This window comes from Lathamus discolor, chromosome 7 (assembly GCF_037157495.1).
Source record: "Lathamus discolor isolate bLatDis1 chromosome 7, bLatDis1.hap1, whole genome shotgun sequence".
Taxonomy (NCBI): domain Eukaryota; kingdom Metazoa; phylum Chordata; class Aves; order Psittaciformes; family Psittacidae; genus Lathamus; species Lathamus discolor.
In genome coordinates, this window is record NC_088890.1 from 6,341,782 (window position 1) to 6,363,076 (window position 21,295).

General features: G+C 46.5%; 1 long non-coding RNA gene across 2 annotated transcripts in view; it reads right to left on the reverse strand.

Moving 5' to 3' along the window:
* LOC136018408 (uncharacterized) overlaps positions 1–11,608 on the reverse strand; it is a 288,221-nt gene extending 276,613 nt beyond the window's left edge. The window contains exon 1 of one of the 2 annotated variants that reach the window (XR_010614398.1): positions 11,490–11,608. This is a non-coding gene — a long non-coding RNA (uncharacterized LOC136018408). The remainder of the gene's footprint in view (positions 1–11,489) is intronic. The other variant, XR_010614396.1, reaches the window with a different exon arrangement.
* Positions 11,609–21,295: the final 9,687 nt, after the last annotated feature.

The following is a 21,295-nucleotide window of genomic DNA, read 5'->3' on the forward strand; positions in this document are numbered from 1 at the left end:
AACTTTTCCTGACATCTTCCTCCCCCAGATGTGCCTCCCTGAAACAGATGAGATGAAGCTCAGACCCTTTGGAAACTTTAGCTGCCATAAAGGCTTGAGTTCTTATCACCTCATAAGCATAATTGAGCTCAGGATGAGGGCCACAGCACTGACACTAAGCAAGAGAAGATGTTGCCAGGGACAGAACTGATCCAGCTAAGGAGAGACATGTCAAGACCTGAGGCACACACAAGGAACAGCAGGTTTCCTGAAGGTCACAAGGCAGGCTTTAGGGTAGAGCTGGAATATGACCTGAAGCCACACAATGTCTCTCCTCTCCAGAAAGGAGCCTCCAGCAGGCTTTGTGGCTCTACATATTATGTTCAGCTGCAACAGAACACATTCCAGTAAGGAAGAAAAAAAGAAAGACATACCAATGGTCTCCTTACCACCCCTTGTACATGTACCAAAAAGCCTTGCTTCCTCTGTCCTCCTGACCAAAAGAAAGGAAAGCTTGTCCCCACTCTGGCATTTCCAAGCCTGCTATTCTCCCCTCGCCTCTTTACCCCTGAAGAATGCAAACCCTGTCTTCTTTCAGCTAGGAACGCAGCTGTCAGAGCTACTAACTTTTGGTAAGTCATGCTTCAGCATTAGCCACGTTCATCTGCAGGACACAAACACTGATGCTAATTCTAATGCTATCTCCCAAGATCATTACACTGCAGCTGGAACAAAGGCCCCATCAGCAACACATCCCTTTAAAAGACACAGGCACCTCCAAAGCCATGTTCCCCAGACAGGAGTACATCTTTCCACACTTCAGTCCATGGCACTCGAGGCAGTATTTTCGTACTGATATAGCATTTCCTCTACCTGCAGAGATAAAAGGCTTTCAAGACATCAAACAAACCTGAGAATCACAGAGTGCAAGCAGAGACACACAGCAAGGAGGACTTCCCAGGACACCAGGTCAAAGCACTGTTAGCACAGACAGCACCATTTCATAGCCAGGCCTCTTCAAAAACCAACAGGACTCTCTCCACCAAGCAACTTGATCTCACTCTGACCTTACAGGAACATTTTCCATGTCTCAGTAGCACAGTAAATAGTAAACACCTTTAATTTCAAACCTAGATTAATATCACCAGTCTTATGTGACCCTCATTTTTTAATTCTCAGAGCTCTTCCTCTCTCCTTATCTCGTCTTCCTCACATCCATTTAGAAGAACTCTCCTAGAAGCCAGATCTAGTCTATCTTCCTGCAGATACAGATACACATCCTTTCAGGGAGCCACTGAAAAATCATCCTCCTTTATGGACCCCAAAGGGAAGGTGTGGGTCCTCAGCCACCGCTATCAGCCACCAGAGCCCAAGGAAATCACTTATTTCCCACCAGCACAGCTGGGCAGCAAGGCCCAGTGATGCAGCCACTTTCCACCTGGGTGTAAGGCACAATATGATAAAGACAAGTATGCAGCAGGGAAGCAGGGAGGTGGCAACAGGCTTAACAGAGCCTTGCAGAGCACAGACAATAACAGACAGATAATATAATATCAGAAGCTTTAACTGAGTAAGGATTATAACTTTACAGGTAAGTGCAGTCAATGCATATGCACAAACATTTGCTGTCACCAGTGCGATTTTCCCCCTCCCCAAGCTGAAGGATCCTCTGGATACACATGTTCAAATGTGCACAACCCCATTACTGCTCAACCAAAAATCCTTTCCCATAAAGCCACACAGACTCCCCTGGACAAAAGCCAAGCAGCTAAAGAAAAAAGCCTATCCAAAGTGAGAACTCTTCAGAGATGTTTCACCATCTGGAAAGAGGAGGGGGTCTTACTCTGAGAACACATGGAGTGCCCGACCTACTGCAGTTAACACACATGCCTCATTCAATGGCAATTCCTGGGAAGAGCATCATATCACTCCCACTGCCTGGACCTGCAGCGGGGAAAGGGCCTGATTCTGCTCTGCTCTCCAGACAAGAACAGAGCCAGAGCCCAAGATGGAATGGCAGCTGACCATTCAGCATTTGTTTTTTAGTGAAAGCAGGCTTGCAGTATTGCTGGTGAAAAACAAAAGCCATTGCTGTTAGCGAGGGCTTCTTCATCTCTTTTTATTGCAGCCCCACCCATGTCACATAAATAAAGCCGCAGTTCGCTTCCTTCGAAGCACTAGGACAGTGAAGATTGGACTGAGCTTCAGGAGGAAACATAGCCACAGCCAAGGCAAGGACACTCACTACCCCCTTGCACTATTCCCTGAAGAGATCAGACACTCCCAGCAAACAGGAACAAGTGCTTAGAGCAAAACAGGATCACAGGACCCTGTTCTCTGAAAGCCTTTGATATGCAAGCTGGACTGGGGCAGCAGTAGTCAGAAGAAATTAAATCTGACTTGGCTCCATTCAGAGATCTGCCCCTGTAGGCCCTGTCCTGGTAAAGAGTGGCATTTCAGATGGCCATATAACATCTTTGCAGTCATATGAGGTCTGTCTCCTAGTGGGCTTCCAAGTGCTCAGCTAGGCAGAGGCACCAGCCATATGGATGCAATTGCAAATGGATGACCTTGGAGAGATACGGCCCAGAAGAAAATAACACATCCAGATGCTCTCATCCTACTCCCTTTCTTCCAAAGGACACAGACAACACGAAGGGACACAGAAAGTCTCATCTGGGAGAACTCAATCTGTATCAAGGCTCTGATCCCTACTCTTTCACTCAACGCTGGCCCAAGGAAGTCTTGGTACCCCCACCTCTCTTGTGGTGGCAAACCAGAACCAGAAACACTTCTCTAGAGGTAAGAGGCTAAACCCCACTGTTTTAAAGCTCAAAGCGCATCATCAGTCAGGGTCCTCAGTCCCTTAAGAGGCAGCTCAGCCTTAAGAGATATCAACCCAGTGTAAGGTCCCAGGGCTGGAGGAAGAGGAAGGACAAGAGGGCACAGCTGCTGGACATCCCATAGGACAGCACACAGCTAGAGACAGGCGGCCAATGGATCAAACATTATTCAGCACTAATAGAAAAAGCTCTTTCCAGCCTCTGCCTCACAGCTGCTCATCCATGTTCCAATCCTTTGACCGCGACAATCCTTCTGGCTGAGAGATGAGGCCCATCATTTCATCTGCTCTCTCCCATCACTCTCGTGTTCCAACATCCTTAGCCCACCCACCTCCTCTTGCTACAAAGCTGACAGCTTCCTTCACAAGGTCACCTCCCTGCAAAAAAAGAACTCATCAGGACACCAAGTTTCCTGGATGCCATCTGACCAGGATGGGGAAGGAGGACAGAAGGTCTTCCTCTAGAACACAGAGATGGAATCGGTTGAAGCAGCTACCATCAGTTGAGCTGCAGTATCCAAGATGGTATTTTGATTACAGTCCTACAGCCAGAGGCAGCACAACGCCAGGTGAAGGCAGATGACATGATCTCTCAAAGCTGCCTTTCACTACAGCACAACACGTCCTCTGTGTTATTAGAGGACTTTTTGAATGAAATAACACTCTACAGCTCTTGATTCCTACCTTGGGGCAGCAACACCATTTCTCCTTCCCATCTTTCTCCACGGAGGAGATTAAATACCAGAGATTAATCAAAATGCAATCAATCACGCAAGGCAATCTGCCAAAGTAGCATAAAGGAAGGGAGGGGGGAGAGAAGGTACCTTAGTACTGAATTGACTTGTTTAAATGCTGCTACCGAATGCCAAGCTGACAGATCAACCCAAGACTCTGAGAGACCAAGGAAGAGAACACAGAAGTGGGAAGCTTCCTCCTACACTGGAGGATGGGGACAAACACAAGTCACTTCTCAAGTTATCAGTTCACTCAAGCAAAGGAACACTCAGCTGGAAGAGCTGAAGACACAATACAAGGCTAGTCCAGCTGGTTCTGGGAACTCAGATCTGGCAATGATCTAGAAAGGAGAATGAGACTCAAATGTATGCATTATTTCAGGAAATGAGGAAAAAGCACCCCTCTCGGCTCGAAAGACTGCACAGCTCCAAAGGGCTTTAGGAAGTCCCAGCCCATGAGACCCTCTCAGAGCAGAGGTGCAAAGCTCAACCTCCAGACCCCCCAGGCCTTGATGGGTGTCTCCATTTAATGGGTGTTTTCACTTTCCAAGAGCAGTTACAAAGATGGAGCCAGATCCAGCCACTAAAGCACAAGATGCTGGGGCTGTGTCCTGGGTTTACCAGGAGCCGTTTTGCTCCTTCTTAGCTCTGTGTTTTGACTTCCAGCCTGGGCAGAGAGCTACACTGTCCAATTGCTGGGACATGAGGAGGAGGAAAACAGCTCCTGGTAAACCCAGGACAGGCTGGAAGCAAGAGAGGCTGTTTTAATGCCTCTCTGTATTTTAGCCACATTAGGCCAAAGACAGCTGGAGTCAGGGAAAAATTCTCAGTGTTTGCAGAGAGACACAGAGGCAGCTTTCCTCTTCCAACAGGATCTGCCTGCACTGGGCATCTGGGTAGCCTGCAAGCCACAGCATCTATGCTGCAGAAAGAAACTGCCACCACTCAAAGAACAGGATGGTTTCAGAAAGCACTGCAACATCTTGTCAAGGGCTCCTGAAACCCCAACCACCCTAAATCATGTGCCATCAGGGTGTGAGGCTGGAGAGCACAGGTCAAAGTTCTCAGAAATGGCCGTATCACCTACATCTTCATGTCAAACAGCAGCAGGTAAACCACAGCAGGAGGAGAGATGGGAAGGCAAAGCAGAGAAGCACCAGAAACCATGCCGGAAGGACAGAAAAACCACACCAAGCACTGGAGAAGCAAGCTGCAGGTCTCAAAGGCGTACATGCACACACACAGGCACCATTTCTTGGACTGTTTATCAAGCTCAGGAAGGAAGAGGGATCAGTTTGCCAGAAAGATCAGAGATGCTGGGGCTGTCATATGACTCTCCCTTTAAGAAACAAAACCCACAGAGTGTGCATACACAGACAGAAAGGAAGCTACAAGGAAAGCCATGAAAACAGTGGAGGAAACCTTAACCCCACCCCAGAGGTGCTACCTCTAACTAAACCCCATCCCAGAAGCTAATGAAAAGCACAGCCAAACTTGCATCATTTCAGGCAGGCAGGGGAGAATCCTCTGTACTCCCCTGGTCCCTCTTGCCCTTACAACAAAGCAACTGGACAAATCCTTTCTCAGGCTGGCTATGCGAAGGACAGCGAACCTTGCCCAGTCCCAAGCCACTCCTGAGGGTGCTCAGCTCCCTTTGTTAAAAACACTTGCTATGCAACTGCACAGACATGCCAAATATCCCTTCCTCATTCCCAGGAGCTTTGACTCCAGCTGGTATAAAAATCAGTAGAGTCAACTGAGCTATTGGCTGTAGACACAGCTAGAAATGGAGGAAGGTCTGGCCAGCACAGATTGTGCCCTGGCCTGGGCAAGAGAGTTTGCCCTTTGCTCTGTCAGTAAAGCCCTACACGAACTCCTCATACAGCCCTACTCTGTTCATAACCACTGCAGAGAAAGGGAAGACGACCCTCAGCGGGTTGTTAAGATGACATTGGGGCATGGCTGAGACTCCCATGCCTGCAAATGCAGAGACACCCATGGAGGGGGCCAAGTAGGAAACACATCACAAAAGCCATAGAGCATCAGATGCTCTCCTGCTCTGGTTTTTAACCGCTTGCACATGAAGCCCAGATGGTTTCCAGAGTGAGGGAGAAGGGTGTGCTGCTTACACAAGCAATGCCATACTTCAGTAAATATCATATGCCATCCAGACATTCTGGACTGGTTCCAATTTCCGTTAGGCTTTGCTCAACTGAGGACCTGGCTCCTCCAGCAGACAGCAAACTCCATTCGTGCTAATGCATGTCTAAGGCAGATCTGTGTCTCAGGCAGACGCACATTTTTACCAGATGATCCTTGTTACACCTGGCATGAAGAGAGGATTTCCAGTGTTCAGCCAATCACCCTCTGCTACTCAGCTCAGCTCAGAGTTAACTCTTCCTCACCAGCTCTGTGTAAGACTGCAGGCTGCAGCAACTTGCTTGTCCCACTCACCTCTCCAGGGATCCTCAGAGTTTCCTCAGGTTCCTTTCCCATGGTCCACCCAAGAATGTCCTGTGTACCTGAAGTGCTAGGACATACCTTGTCTATTTGTATGATAACTGTCAGAAAAGACAACATAGTTGATAGTCCCTGGAGATGAGGTGTTAAAGTCTCTTTGTAACCTCAGATAGAAAAGAGTATCTTCAGTTCTTTACTTTTCAAGGGATAATCATTAAGCTTGTCTCTAAGCTGACAGAGAAGAGCAGAAATAGGAAACATTTCAGCAACCAACTCTTTAACACAGTAAGTTTAAAGAAATGAGGGAATTCTCCATTGTATACATAGTCCCAGGAACAGACTCACTGAAATTCTAAACACAATTTTAAAACAGTCTCCCCAGTCCTAGTAACTGCTTGTGGCACCAAGATGATGGAGGTCTCTGCACAACCTCTGTCTAGTAGCTTATCTAGCTTTGGGATCTTACACTAGCCAAGGCAGCCAAGGCCTCATCAGAGAAATTCTTGCAGGTACACTCTTTAGCCAAACTCACCTTTTCAGGATGGAGTATGCCAAATACAAGTGTCTCTCAACCTGCCAAGGAGCAAGTGTGACCATGAAAGAGCAGCAGTAGCAGAAATCAACAAAAAAGAGGCAGGAACAATTCCCCAAGTTGCCAGACTATGTTTTCTCTGACCAGAACTTCAATGCCTGCTCTTCTTTCAAAAAGCACAGCACATCTTCCAGGCAGCTTTACTCACATCCTCCCTCTGACAACCAAGTACAACTCTCGCAGGCTTGGCAGAGGGAGGCTCCATGTCTGACTGCTGGCAAAGATGACAAAAGCAGCGCTCCCCTCCTACAGCCCTGCACGAGACACACTGGAATGGACAACAACTTTGCTGAAGCCAAACCAGAAACCTGACAGCTTTTCTGGCATTAGTTTGAACACTGAAGCTAAAAAGCACACACACTCATTAACCAGGATGGTGTGGGTTTAATGTAAAAAACAGTCGGCAAGTTTTGTTCACTTGAGCTATGGGTTTAGTTGGGGTTCACCAGTGTTAACATATGTGTCACATTCAAGAGCTGGAGCGGCTGTGCACAGCCTGTGTCCCTGCATACATCTAATGGGCTGGAGCAGGAGGTGGGCACTGACAAAGCCCCAGCCTGAGGCACTGCTTAAACTGTTCTTACCTTCTTAAGAAGCACTAACGTCAAGCCCACTCAGGCTCTCTAGCTCATTTCTTTCCTCTTCATGACTTCCTAGCTCACAGCTGAGAGCATTCCCTCTTCCCAGGCCTCCCAGAGTAGGTACCAGGCTGTGTTAGGTACCAGCTGTACTAGGTAAAGCCTGCCTTCTCCCTGGTGTTGTATCTAAGCTCCCAAACAAAAAGAGGCACAGTGTGCAGAGTAAAGACTCAAATAAACCTTTCTTTCTGGGAGCAGTGGGAGTTTAGTTTAAAAAAAACAAACCAGGTGTCTATTACATAAAGCAGCTTTCACAGATGAGAGCTTCAGGCTCAGCCCATGAGAAGCATCAGCACCCGTAAGCCCTGTTGAGAAGGCACAACCATACCTACAACAAGGAGAAAGAAACCAAAAAAAACCCCTTAAATCAGACCAGCTGGTGACATATTCCTCAAAACTAAGTTCTAACTCTGAGTTTATAGCACACACACCCCCAGCATGCTGCAATGCACCTCTCCAGTCACTTCCATGGCTTCCTCAGCATACTGGAAGCTGGTGCTGGCCTTATTTAGACACTTCACTCAGTCCTTTTGCAAGCTCTGTGTATGTCTCCCATGTCTGCTCCTTCTGTGGGACTCATGCTGTAAATCTTGGTATTGCTACAGCAATTTCCCAGTCTAATCACATGCCTTGTTGCATTACCACAGCAGTGATAGCTGGTTGAACCACACACCACATCCTTGCAATTGTTTCGATTACTCACAATTGACTTATTTATTAAATTTCAGCTTGCTGAGCCTTGCCAGAAGGTGAGCAAGATCCCGGTCACCCTCCTTGCTGTGACTAGAGTGGCACAAGGCAGGTGAGTAGGCTGCAAGTTTGAGCTGTGCAACAGCCCCAACAACTTTGTAAGGACATGCTTTCTCCAGCAGCCAAGATGCCTTGCATCTAAACATCAGGACTGGAGTCCTGGGAAGTAAATGCTGGAATTGCAACAGAAATCAAAAGGGAAAGTAGATGCAAACAAAGCCTAAATTAATTCATGATTTTAGAGCAGACAAGTATTTCCACAGACTTGCCTATAGCATGGCACCAGCTGCAGTCCCCACATGCAGATCTATCTCTGCACCCACCCTCACCTGCAGATCTACCTGAGAGGAACCCATAACAGAGAAGTGAAGTGCCTCTAGATGCAAGTAACTCTGTTTGGAAGGGATTTCCTACGCTTGGAACAAACAGCCTGATGGCTCCTGGCTGCTTCGGAGGCTCAACCCACCATCTTATGCCTCACAAACACTCCTCTGACAAAAGACTTTGACTCCCTGCTTTCAAAGGGGAACAAACAGAAGACAAGTTCAGACAAGGCTCATGGCTGCTTGCCCAGCCAGGCCTCAGCTAGTCCTTCATAGTAAATATTTGTTCTTAATTACAGTGCTGTTTGCCTGGGGAGCTTGCCTGCAATCTGTAGGAAGGGGGGGATTATGTTGTTGATAGGTAAATAATAGCTCTTTCATCTAGAGAACCCAGTGCATTCTCCAAAGATGAAAGCCTCCTGAATATTCTCCGCATAGGATAGGGTACGGATTTTAAATCTTTGTCCCACTCAGAGGCATGCCAAAAACTCCCACAGTAGGTTCAGAGAGAAGGTGATTGGTGTTTCTCTGGGACAGCCCCCCCTCCAGCCTTGCTGGAAGCAGGTGTCAAGTGGGACAGATTCAGCACTAGCAGCTGGCACGGGAAGTAGCAGGCAGGATCTGGTCTGCCATCGTACGGTGAAGTGGGGACAGTCCGCTGCTGACCACCGGCATCAAACACATGAAGCTCTGCCATGCTCTCTCATACCTGGCCATCACACTAAGACACCAAAGCCAGGGGGCCAATGCTAGATGGAGCCAAGAACAAACTCCATCCTTCCTGATCACCGGGTCCTGCTTTTGCTCAGCTGACAGTTATGCTCCTTCATGCCCAGCTCCCATGGAGAGCTCCCAAGAGCCCAGAGCCTCTTCTAGGGACAGACAAGGCACTGCCCAAGCACAGAGCAACGTGAAGCAATCCCACGGATGCCATGTGGGAAGCAGACAGTTCTCACTCACCCCAAGGGCTGACAAGCATGAGTTTTGATCTTCCTGCACTCAGCTTCCAAAACATCAAAAATACAAATATTTATCAGCAAGGCTGCAGGCAATGTAAGCAAGACTGCTAACCTCTGCTCCGTCTGAAGAGGAGGTGAGAAGTGACTCCCTTGCACTACCACAAGAAAACCTATCTGACCCTCTGAAGGTACTAAAGGAACACAAGCATTCCCTTCCTCCCCAGGCCACTTAGCTAATGTCACTGCCAAGGCATCCGGTATCCTGCTGTCAAAGGTCAGAGCAAACCTATCTCCAGCCCCAAAATACATTACCCACTTCTTCAATAAAGAAGAAAAACAAAAACAAACAAAAAATACCCACTACAGGCAATCAAAACCAGTATCTACCCATCCTACAGCTCCTACATTCCTAATCCATTCACAGCTAACAAGCTCAGCACAGAAAGCAGAGGATAAATGCCTGTAAACACTAGAAATGAGAGGAGCCTTCAAAGAGCAGCCCTTCCCCCTTTCAGGGGAGGGCCAGACATGCAGAAGTCTGATGCTGTAATATTTAAAAACCCAAGACAAAGTGCACTCCTTTCCTCCCATGTTGAGCCCATCTTTCAAGAGAGCTCTCTGCATGCCCCAGGCAGGAGCAGCCACAGAGATGATAATGCACTTCTAATGACCAGGAAAGCAACACAAACCCTCCAGCACCACCTCTGCTACTCTCCAGCTCCTTATCGTTTACAAGCAGATTTGCTGGCCTTGGTTTTGTTCCTCTCTCCAAACATCACCCAAGCCTCTTCTGTTTTTTTGCCCCTAAACTTTGCTTAACAAAACCAGTGCCATTCCCTCCTCCCAGCTGTAATGGGCTGGTCTAAAATCTGTTGCCAGCATGCAATAAATATTTGTACAATTCCTTTCCAACTTCATTCATCTCTCTCTAGAGCAACACTTGAATCATTTTGCATTTTCCCCCCTTACCCAAGGTCTTGAAGTTCTTAAAAGATTTAATGAAGCGTCTGAAAATCCCAACCCAATATTCTCTACTAATATCCCCACAGTGAGCTGGAGTTCTTCAGTTTGACCTGTACATGAAACCAGCTGTAGTGTGAGCAGTGGGAAAAAGAAAGATTCTCTCCATGTATCCTCCCCTTTGCAGTAATACCCCCATAGCTGGGGGACAGTCAGTTGTTCCAGGCCACACATCTGCACTTCTACACCTCCCTCAACTCCATAAGCAGTTAACACAAACAGCTCATTGCATTATGTCTAGTAAGGACAGCACTGGAGCTACAGGACCAGAAATGTAGCTGCTGTCAAGTCCTTCCTCTGGTATGTTGCCATGTCCTACCCACCTGAACCTCTTTATTACATCCTTCAGATGTTTACTTTGCTTCCTGCCACTAAATTCATCAGACAGGCTTCCTTGCTATTATGGTAGTTAAAAGGTACATGGCTAGAGGCACATTTTATAGTGGAGGAGTTAATCCTGTAAGTCTATGTAAGAAATACAGTATATTTAGAACAAAAAGTCAATAGGGAAGTTTTGAAAGGCCACTTTCAAACAATCCTTGTTTATCCCTGACTGAAGCTGAACCTTTAACACAACAGGCTGCCAATGAGCCTCAAATCTAGAACCTCTACTGTAAAAAAGGCACCTTAAAACCAAAAGCACCATTAGGTCCCTATTGCTGGCCCACAGACCAGCTCCTGAGCCTTCCAAAATAATATCACCAATTTATAACCTGGAACTTGATTTTAGGGCTAATATGCCTTTTTCCTTTTGAAGGAGGGAAGGTGAAGGGAACAGCCAGAGAGCATAAGCAAGTTTACCTACAAAGGGTTGGAAAAAAAAAAAAAAAAGTGTTCCAACAAAACAAATAACAAATTACTTTCACACTGATTTTTTTTTTTCTTTCCTGATGCAGGATAAACTGCCTTAAAATTCTAGCACAGAGCAAGTGTGTTTCTCCTAACTCTGCTCTCTAACGGAAATGCAGACTACTACTAGGGAAGCAGAGAACAGGGTTGAACAGATTTCTCACCAAAACCTATAAGCCTGAAGAGTTATCAGGCAATAGCAGCTACTGGTGACTCCTTGAATGAGCTCACCTTGAGACCAAAGCAAAAAGCCTGATCCTTACAAGTCCCCTGAAATAATGAGAGGAAGGATGCCCATATACTGAAGTTAATTCATTCAAAGTTTAGGTGCACACCCCCTTACCTTTGGCAACACAGAGCATAAATATTCACCAGAGAATGGAGCAGGGCAGGGGAGACCAGAAAAAACACTGCACATCTTGTGAGTCACAGCAAGCCATAACAGAGGATTCATTAACTGGATTCAGGTGCTCCTATTAGCTTTGCCATTGCTGCACATCAGGCTGCAGAGTAATTAGGGCTGCAATTGAGAAGGATTTACCAGAACATTTTTTATTAAAACACAGTTGTTGTTGTTGTTAATCAGTCTGACTAAAGTCTTCAGAGCTATTAGCCTGCTGCACAGGAATCATAATTACTTCATCCACTGGGGAGGAAGGCATCAAAGAAACTGCCTGGGATCATCAGCAGGTTTAGAGAACCAAAGGAAAGCCAAGGAATTCAATAGGACATCTCCCTTTGGCATCACCACAGGCTTTTGATCAGGTTTCCAAGTGGAGCACTTGGGAGGCCAGCGGGGAATGTAAGAACATCAAGCCTCCACAGGAAGAATTTGCCATCGGAAGTACGCCAAGTCAACACCCAGATGTATTAGTTGACTCAGAGTTACTGCATAAGTCCTAATTGCTGCCTAAAAGTTTAGTGGTCCACCTGAATTCCATGATCTCTATCTGTTGAGGATGTTTGGCCACCCAGCAGCATCTCACACAAGCAGGCCCAATGTTTCCTCTTCCGGAGCCAGAACATTTTTCAGTGCAGACAAGACTCAACCACTTCAAACAGGGGTAAAGGGCAAGGATCTCCTATCTCAGCAGTGGAGTATGATCAGCTCCTGGGTTTCTCAGTCCATGGCTAACCCTGGAAACAGGAGGATGCAACCCACCTCTAGTCTCTGACCTCAATTCCACCAGGCTTAAGGCAGGCTTGATTCAGCTGACAGACAACTGGGTACGAGATCAAGAAAAAGCGAGGCACTTGGGCACCCGCCCTGCTTCTGCAGCCACTACATACACAGCCCTGCATAAGACCAGGAGGGCAGACACCAAAAAGGCAAGAGAAGAAATAATTTCTCTCTCCACCATCTCAGACCAGACTTGGTGAGTGTAGGCTCTTCAACTCAGGCCTCCTCTGCCACCAGCCCTGGCAATTCCACTTCCTAGCCCACTTTGCTCAGAGATTTACTACCAGGACACAGAACACCCTTTCCCAGTTTCACCCCCATCATACCAGCTGTTATCTGCAGCAAGCACATTCCCACCAGGAGGGAATCAGCAGGCTGTACTGACCAATTGCAAGACCGCACTTCAGTAGTTCCTGTGCATCCAGCTATTCCATAAGAATCCCTGCCAGACCCTCAGAAACGCAACACCCTTCCCCTTCTTAAGCAATACAATTTGTCAACAGTCTACAGGGAAATTCAGAAAAGGAAAAGGTGGTAAAAGAGCAAGTGTAAATATGCATGTACATACAGACTGTGAGGGTGTGGAAATAACATAAGGGCAATAACAAGCAGCCAACCCTCACCACAAGCTCTGGAAGGGATGAGATCTGCTCGTAAACCAGGCACTTTCAGAAGACATACTCTGACCCTGTGCTCTGGAGAGCCAAGACTGATACATTCTGCTTTACCCACAGTTTCCAAATAACTGATCTGATGCACCCCTGAACCGCCTTACCAGGTGCCTGGCACAGTGGAAAGAGCACGGTGGAACTCTGAGAGGATCTCCCCCAGCAATGTCCTGCTCGATGCATGCACAAAGCATAAAGCTGATTCTAACCAGTGGAGGGATGTATTTCTGAAGCAGAAATATTCTGTTTCAACAATCAAGCTAAATAAACATGTGAAATATCTTACTATTCCAGGGGGAGAGGATAGGGGATATTTTGCTTCCCCTCCTTGAGCACTTCAAACACTTCAGCACATACACCCTACAGGGAAGCCTGTATAGTGTCTAAACCTAGCATAGGTTTTACATCATTACCCTTGTACAACACCGAGCACAGGATTAATGATGTAATGCAAATAATTAAACATAAAATCATGGTTGGCAGTTGACAGAAGAAGGGAGTTGGCTGAACAGCTCACAGTGACAGTTTGTTCTTTCTTTGTCCCAGTTCAAGTTGCAGAAGTGAGAAGTGCTGTCCTGCCTGGCAGGATCACAGTACAGCAGAGGAGAAGACCCCTACAAATTTCCAGACCAACTGAACAGCTTGTTGAATGTCTGACCAAGTGTAGAGGGGATATCTGGCTCTGACCTGCTGCTATCCTGCCAAAAGGGCTTAAAAAAGGAGAAAAAGACATTTCAAAGATTTCTGAAGTCTTTTCCAAACAAAGCAATACTAATAAAAATAGATCTGATCTTCATAAACCATCAATACTGAGCTTAACTGAACAATTTGCTCTTCTGCAGCTGGACACTAGAACCAGGTGTACAACATGGAAACAAATGCTCATCAAATGATTTAGTTCCTTTGTCAGTTCACAAATTAGCCATGAACAGACCTCAGGTTTGATGACTTAACTCATGATATTCAATTACTCAGCAGATGGTTTATGTGCATGTATTAGAGCTAATAGATAAGCCACCAATTGTTACTTTGGTTGCCCAAAAACACATGGTGACTTTCAAACGTAAGATCACCTAAATTGCCTATTGAAGTCAGATTCTAAGTAGAGACAACTTTAAGGGACCTGGTTGCTAGACACTGCTTATGAGTTATCTCACCACTGATTTGGGGGGAACTTCCATAGTCATTTTTCACAGTCTAGGCCAGACTTCTTTTTTTTTTAATCTGAAAGTCATGCAAAAGTTTCCAAATTACAACCTCACATTCCACAGACACTGCTGAGAATAAACTATTAACATTCCCAGGAAACTCTTAAAAGCGCTTCATACACAGCCGGAAGCCCCATGTGCCATTTCCCTTTGAATACTGCGTTGTTTTTTTCCCTGAAGGCTTCATTGAGCCCTACTGGACATAAAGCTGAACATGTCCTTTTCTGGTCCATGACACCAATGGATACCTGACTCACTGACCTTCCAGGCCTAAAAGGTTTTGAGCTCTTAAGGGAATATGTCTCCAATATGAAGGGTTTTTTTATGTTTTCCTGTTTACACTTCCATTGTGTTGCAGTCTCAGTTTGTCTTTTGTTTTCCCCATGTAAAGCAAGAAGCAGTTTTAATTAACAAATTATTACAGATTCCTGTAAATATTCTCTCCTTGGGAAGGGTAAAGGAGAGGTTCCTGAGGCAGAGGAAGAATAAAAAGAAAATTCAAACAACCAGTGTTATAAAACTGAAAAGTAAACAGCCGAAGCAACTTCTTAAAAATCCCTTGCACAGAAGACTCCTGCCTTAGAGCAGGCTCAGCAGAAGCAGTCATATAAAGCAGCAAAATGGGATATACTGAGACCCAACAGCAACTCAAGAGTTGTGAGGTTTGCTAAAAGTCATGCCTTTATCAGAAAGGGATGCCAACAGCAGAACCACCCATTCCTCTCAGTCTGTCTGCAGGAAACATGATAAAAACCTTCACTAAAATATAAATAAGGAGTCAGGACTTGCCAGCTTGTTATTCTGCACGACAGCCATGCCACAGGGGTGCTGCCTGGGATCACATCTCTGCTAACTGGGATACTGAAGAAAGTGGAAAACAAAGATGGAACCTACCCTAAACTGTCTCTCACTGCTTATGTTTAGAGCCAGGAAGGAGGAAAACTTAGAGACTAGAGGCAGGCTGTGCTCTCCATTCAAAGCTTTGCTCTCCTCAGGAGTATCTGACTACAGGCTATTAAAACTGTGTCTCTGCTCTTTGGTGCTGTTGCTTCATATTCTTGTCCATGGTCACTGGTAGTGGAACACACAACAAAACTCCCCACTTTTCCCACCCTGCTCTTCCAAACATGGCAGATCACCCAAACCCCAAGACCAGGTGCTCACTCAGGAAAAGCTTTCACTTTCAGGAAACTGGTTACTTCCACCAAAGCCACCTTCATAGTTTCATGAATGAAGAATGCCCTAAGGAGAAAGGAGACTAGCGAGAGTTTGGCACAAAGCATCCACCCCGCCCTGCTCACTGAACACCAGTCCCTCCCAGTGCCATGAAGAGCATTCACCAGGGCTGGCCCAGAGCTGGACCTGGAGTTAGTCTGTCCTGAAAAACCACCCCAGGATTCTCCTGCATGCTCTGCACAATCTCCTGTTCGAGCCGTCTCCTCTTCAGGGCTTCCCACATGGCAGGATCCCAGGTGGGAATGGCTGCAGATCAGTACTCCAGCAATGGGGTACTCTAGCATGACACCTTATGCCTATGCTTAGAGCAGGCCTTAGAGAAGAAGATTCAGCCATGAGATTCTGCTGAATGATGGCTGTTAAATGGTCAGGGCTCAATTCCTGCTCTGCCATCAACTTTCTGCTGGTAGCTAAGGCTGCGGTCTGCTCTCAGCCCTGTGCAGGACAACTCTTTTCATCCACATCCTGCCTGCCTGAGTACCCTGTTGCTGGTGTGTGCCTTCCACAGCCAGCACAGGGACGCCCCTTCCTGCAGCAGACAACAGCACACACAAAGTCTTTAATCTTTCCGCAGCAAGCATAAACTCCAATGCCCCACCAGGCTACTTGGGACTTGGCAGGAATGCTGATCTCTTCAGCCTCACAGCTCTTCACTGCAGTGTATCTGTGATCTGTAAAAAGGGAAATAGCACACAGCAGCACATGGCTAGCAAAGGATCAACATTCAAACACCCATGCAACAGAAGGCCTCAGGGAGAAAACTAAAAAGGTGGGCTGTGACCTGTGTGAAGGAGTGGAGCACGTGGCAAGGAGGAGAAGACAGAGAAGGCAGCGAAATCCAGTGAGCTCAATGACCAGACACAGCATTTTAGCAGGGACCATGGTGCACCACAGTCAATGTTCCCAGACTTCACTGGCAACCAGGCAGGATTAAAGCTCCATTTACAACATTACAAGGTTAACAGATGTTACAAGCACATTACCAGGTCTCGTGACTTGCTGGAAGCGCATCCCAGAAGATAGCAGAAGCAATTACAAGCACTCTGTTCACTATCCAGCTGCATCAACCACCCGTAGGCACTACTTAATAATCCTTAATCAATGTAAACTTAGCACAAAGGAGTATCTTGTGTGGCCACACCATTGTGGCCATCACTCCTCTGAGCCAGCCCTGCTCCCTGTTACAGTTCATCTTAAACAGAGCCCACACTCACCGGCTGTTTTAAAATTAACCAACCAACCAACATAAATATTAATTTCCCACACTAAACAACACACACACACGAAAGTCCAAACCAAAAAAACAAAAAAACAAAATAAACCCCCACCCTCTCCAAATCCCACCCAATGGAGCCAAAATGTGTACTGTTCATGTATTACAAAGTAAGCACCCTTAGATCACATAACCTGCTATGGTGAAAACAACAAAGCAAGCCACCTGGGGAAGGAATGCAAGTCCACATGGCCTGACTCCCCTGCTTTCAGGTAAAAATCAACTATACTGGGAGGGCCAGAAATTATAGGAAGTAGGAAACTAAGATAAACTCATACAGGAAGCCTGGGCACAGGGAACTACTATAGCACCTGTCTTAGGCCAAACCTGGTGAGATCTTCTGCCCAAGCTGGACTATCTAAAAGGGACAGAAAGATTTTAGGAAGCAGAAGGGAGTTTGTACACCACTGTAGCTTCACAAATTTAGTCCAAGACAAGGCCTGTAAAGCTTCTGAAGGAAGAATTAAAGATCAGCCCAGAGCTGGGCAATAAATAAAGCGCTGCCACCACCACCAAGCACCCGTGAGCAGGATGAACAGTAAAAAGCCAAACAAGTCCAAACCCGCAAGTACGTGACGGCATTTTCCAGGAACTTGCAACACCACTTTTAGGGTGGGGATGAGCACCCAGTGTCCACACCTTGTTGCACTGTAGTCATTTGTATGGTTATGGGATCATGCTGGAATACCAGCTGCTCATGAATATGTGGCTAAGGACCCTCTTGCACACCTGTAAAGGCAATTCATTTCTCACAAACATGCACATGCCCTGCTTGCAAATGAAATGCAGACACATCACAGGCTCTGTGCATGGTGCTGTGATGTGGACAGGACAGGGACATGTAGGAGGCAACTCTGTTTTAACAGGTTGTCTAAAAAGGTTCATAAAAGCAACTGTCTGTAGAGAACTCCCCACCGCAAACAGCTTCAGCACACTCCACCCAGCCCACATGAAAGGTGAGCGTGAGGGACAGGCTAAATCTCCGACTGGTACAGGCTCCAGCTCTGGGTCTAGGTAGGGGAAAGAAACACCCCACCCCACCAACACACTTCAGCTAGAAGAAAAGATTTGTGGGTTGCTGCATTTTCAGAAATGCCATGCAGTATTAAGTACCTGATGGGTACGCTAGCATGTCTGCTTCAAGAAAAATCACACAGCCCTTTCCTCCTCCTTATTTAGTGTGCTACCCAAATCAAAACTGAGAAATAAAGCACTCCATCCATGCACTGCAGCTTGAATTAGTATGTGAATGAAAAAAAAAAAATCTCTTTCGAAGATACTTTTCTCTGCTATTTTCTCAGGCTGTTCCTCTGGTGACACAAAGCAGAATCTGCCTCTACACCTCTGCTGAAGCTGAAATCAAACAGCAACTTTACCACTTGTAAGTTACAATTAAGGCCACTTCTGGCAAAAGATGATCCTTCCCTAACTAAACGCTGAAGCTCTCCTGGTATTTCTCTTCCTATTGTCTGTATCCAGCCCTGTATTTATAAGATTAGCTTCAAATTAGGACAGTTTCCTCATTCTTCCTTCACTCTTACTACAGCCTGGTTCCTGGGAATCTGATCCTATCTTCCACAGAGGTCACTCCCCTGTTGATAGGAAATATCTAGTGTATGTGGGCAGGAAGTGCCAACAGAGGATAATGAGGATTAAGAGAGAGTCCTTGTTATGACTTCTCACCACAGCAGATCAGGAGATTCAGTGGGCCATTCCATCAACAAGCACATTAGGAACTTGTCTCACGCTCCCACAGTGTCTCACCCCATTGTGGCGTGTGTTAAAGCAGCATATGGAGGCTTTGAGGACAGGATGAATTGCCCTGGCTCATAAGCTATTTCCATGTCATCCAGTTCTCTCTTATCAGAAGCATGGTACTTAAGAAGTGATGGGAGGGGACAGGTCAAAGAAAGCAAATCCTTTTGGAGTGGGTTTCCTGCCCAAACATTTCTCAGGAGGGGCAAGAGGCAGCTTTGTTAACTCAGGCAATAGCTTTCCACCACCTAAGGAAACTTTACATTTCAGAGTGACCAGTGCTGGTGAAGAATAAGATGTTTCTGTTGGTACAAAGCCCCTCTCTCTGCTTTGGCTGTCGTACACTACACTTCAACACCCCTCTGATAACAGATGCACACTAACCTCAGGAATTTTCTCCTCCAGCTATGCACTACAGCACCTCTCTTCACTGAGCAGAGAGAAGGAGAACACAGTATCTCCAACCTCCATGAAAGCTCCTCACACACATGATCACTTTTTTGCCAAACATGGCTTACTCCAGGACGGCATCCTCTTGGAAATGCAGAGGACTCAGAGCTACTAAATGTAGTTGGATCAAGCTTCATCCTGCCCTGTGTCCTGTCTTCAACAGTACGTAGTAGCAACACCTAGGAAAGAGTATTAAGAGCAGGCCAAACATAAAGCTGTTTCATTACAAACACTTTCTTAGGCTCCAGCTATTTGTAGCTGTGGGACTTTCTCAAGAGACTGTGATTGATTAAAAGCACTCAATGGACTTTCCTTGCATTAGTTACTCCAATACCCCCCAAACCTACACAAACACTTTGTTCACCACAGAGTCACACCGTGCATTTATAGTTTCTTCTCAGCTCTTTTCCTAGAATTCAATTGTTTTGGGGTTTTTTGATCATACTCGCGATTGAGCCTTGCTCCTAGATTGAGTTCACTGCACTTCTGAGAGATGTCTCCCATGTGATAGTAACCCATTCTGAACCCACTGCACTGCATCTTTAGATTAAGGTGATGCCTTCTTTCCCCTGGATTGCTTTGCTTTTTTCAGCATCATATGCTGCAACTACATCACTCTCCACTGCAAGGATTTCCTACAGCTATTCAGTGCAGCTCTTGGTTTTTGCTACTCTGAATACTCAACAGCAAACTTTGTCATCTGCCACTTACTCCTTTTTACCATTAACAGATACATACAACAGCTCTGGCCTTTGACAGGCCCCTGTCGCATTTTACTGATCAATTCTCCATTGGGAAAGCTGGCTCTTCACCTCTCCATCTTTGTTTCCCATCTTTCAGCTTATTTTTTACCCATTAGAGTCCCCCATGAGATATCCCAAACCTAGAGAAAGAGCACTACAGGACCTCCGGCTGGCCAGGCTCCAGCCACCCACAGAGTATCTTGAAAGAGACCTCTTTTCCCATCTGCCCTCTCAGCCCAACTCCTCAGCTTCAGGCCTCAATAACCTCCCTCAGGAAAGGCTCCCAGTGGTGTCAGCAAGCAAATGAGCACAGCTACACCCCAGGCACAGGACGGTCCCCAACGTTCAGTACAGACTGACACAATGTAATGGCAGCAGCCAGGCACCAATGAGGCTGAGCTCCCCTGGCTGAGCACCCTTGACTCTGCTGAACTCAAGATATGCCAGCCCACTGCAAGAAATTCCTGGAGCTCAGTTTGTTTTTCCCGGGGGGGGGGGGGGGGCAATTGAACAGGTCCCTAGAAACACTACCAGGACTTCTCCTGCAATGCCTTGGGCTTGGAGCAGTCACAAAGAGACCTGTCATTACTCTGCAAGCCAGCTTGCTTCCAAATCCTGGAAAACATCCAGAGAAAAAAAAATGGGGCTCTTCCTAATATACCTTTTGCTGGATACTATTCCTCAATCCTAGGGAGATGAACAAAGCACAGCCTTTTCCTCCTAGTGACAATCTTCCATCCTGCCACCCATCCTCAGACCGGCACTTCCCCTCCCAGCAATCTTCCCTGTAGACTTCAGTCTTCAGACCCCAGCTACACCATGCTCTTGCACAGTGCTCCTTCAGACTCCTCCACCCCAGAGCTACCCTCATTTCAACACCCAGAGAACAGGCCTCAGGAAAAGCACCTTCCTCTTCTTTCATAAGAAGCAGCCGATTGCTTCAGATAATGGTAATACGTGAACAAGTCGGACACTGAGCAGCAAGATTAGTTCCCACAAAGACTGAGTAGTAATGAGAGTGGTTAAAGGCAGGTAATGAGTGGGTGGCATTTGTCAGCTTCATAGTGCAGATTATAATTTGTTTATTACTCTTGCTACTGCTTTCGCTGCTGTCGGAATGCAATTAAATAATAGCACCCATGAGTCCTGCCAAGTATCTGTCATCCCTGACCTACAAACATCCCTGGGCCTCCTGGTGGCATTGCATGGCCAGTAGGAAGTATCCCATGGCTCAGGAAGAAAAGTGAAGAACTCCACAGACAAAGCCAAAGATATCTTCACAGAAGGACCAGGCTCATAGAAGTTCTGGACAATTCAAGAAAACTAACCATCATCAGAGTTTCATTCATAGCTATTTCAGGACAGTGACATCTGGCAGTTATTCTGGACTGCCAGAGATCAGAGCTAGATTTTAATAGTGAGGCAGCAAAAGTGTTCTTGCATGCAACTCACCACTAGTCCCATCTCCAAGGTCAAGTGGTTCATCTCTTAGTCGTCAACAAACACAAGCTGCAAGGGCCCACCATTTCCCAGGAGAGCTGGTATGTATGATCCAGAAGTCCTCCTCACAAGAAGGATGTCCCTCTACTAAGAGGATCTATCCTCTCCCTTCCCATCTGAGGGGAACCAAGCTAGC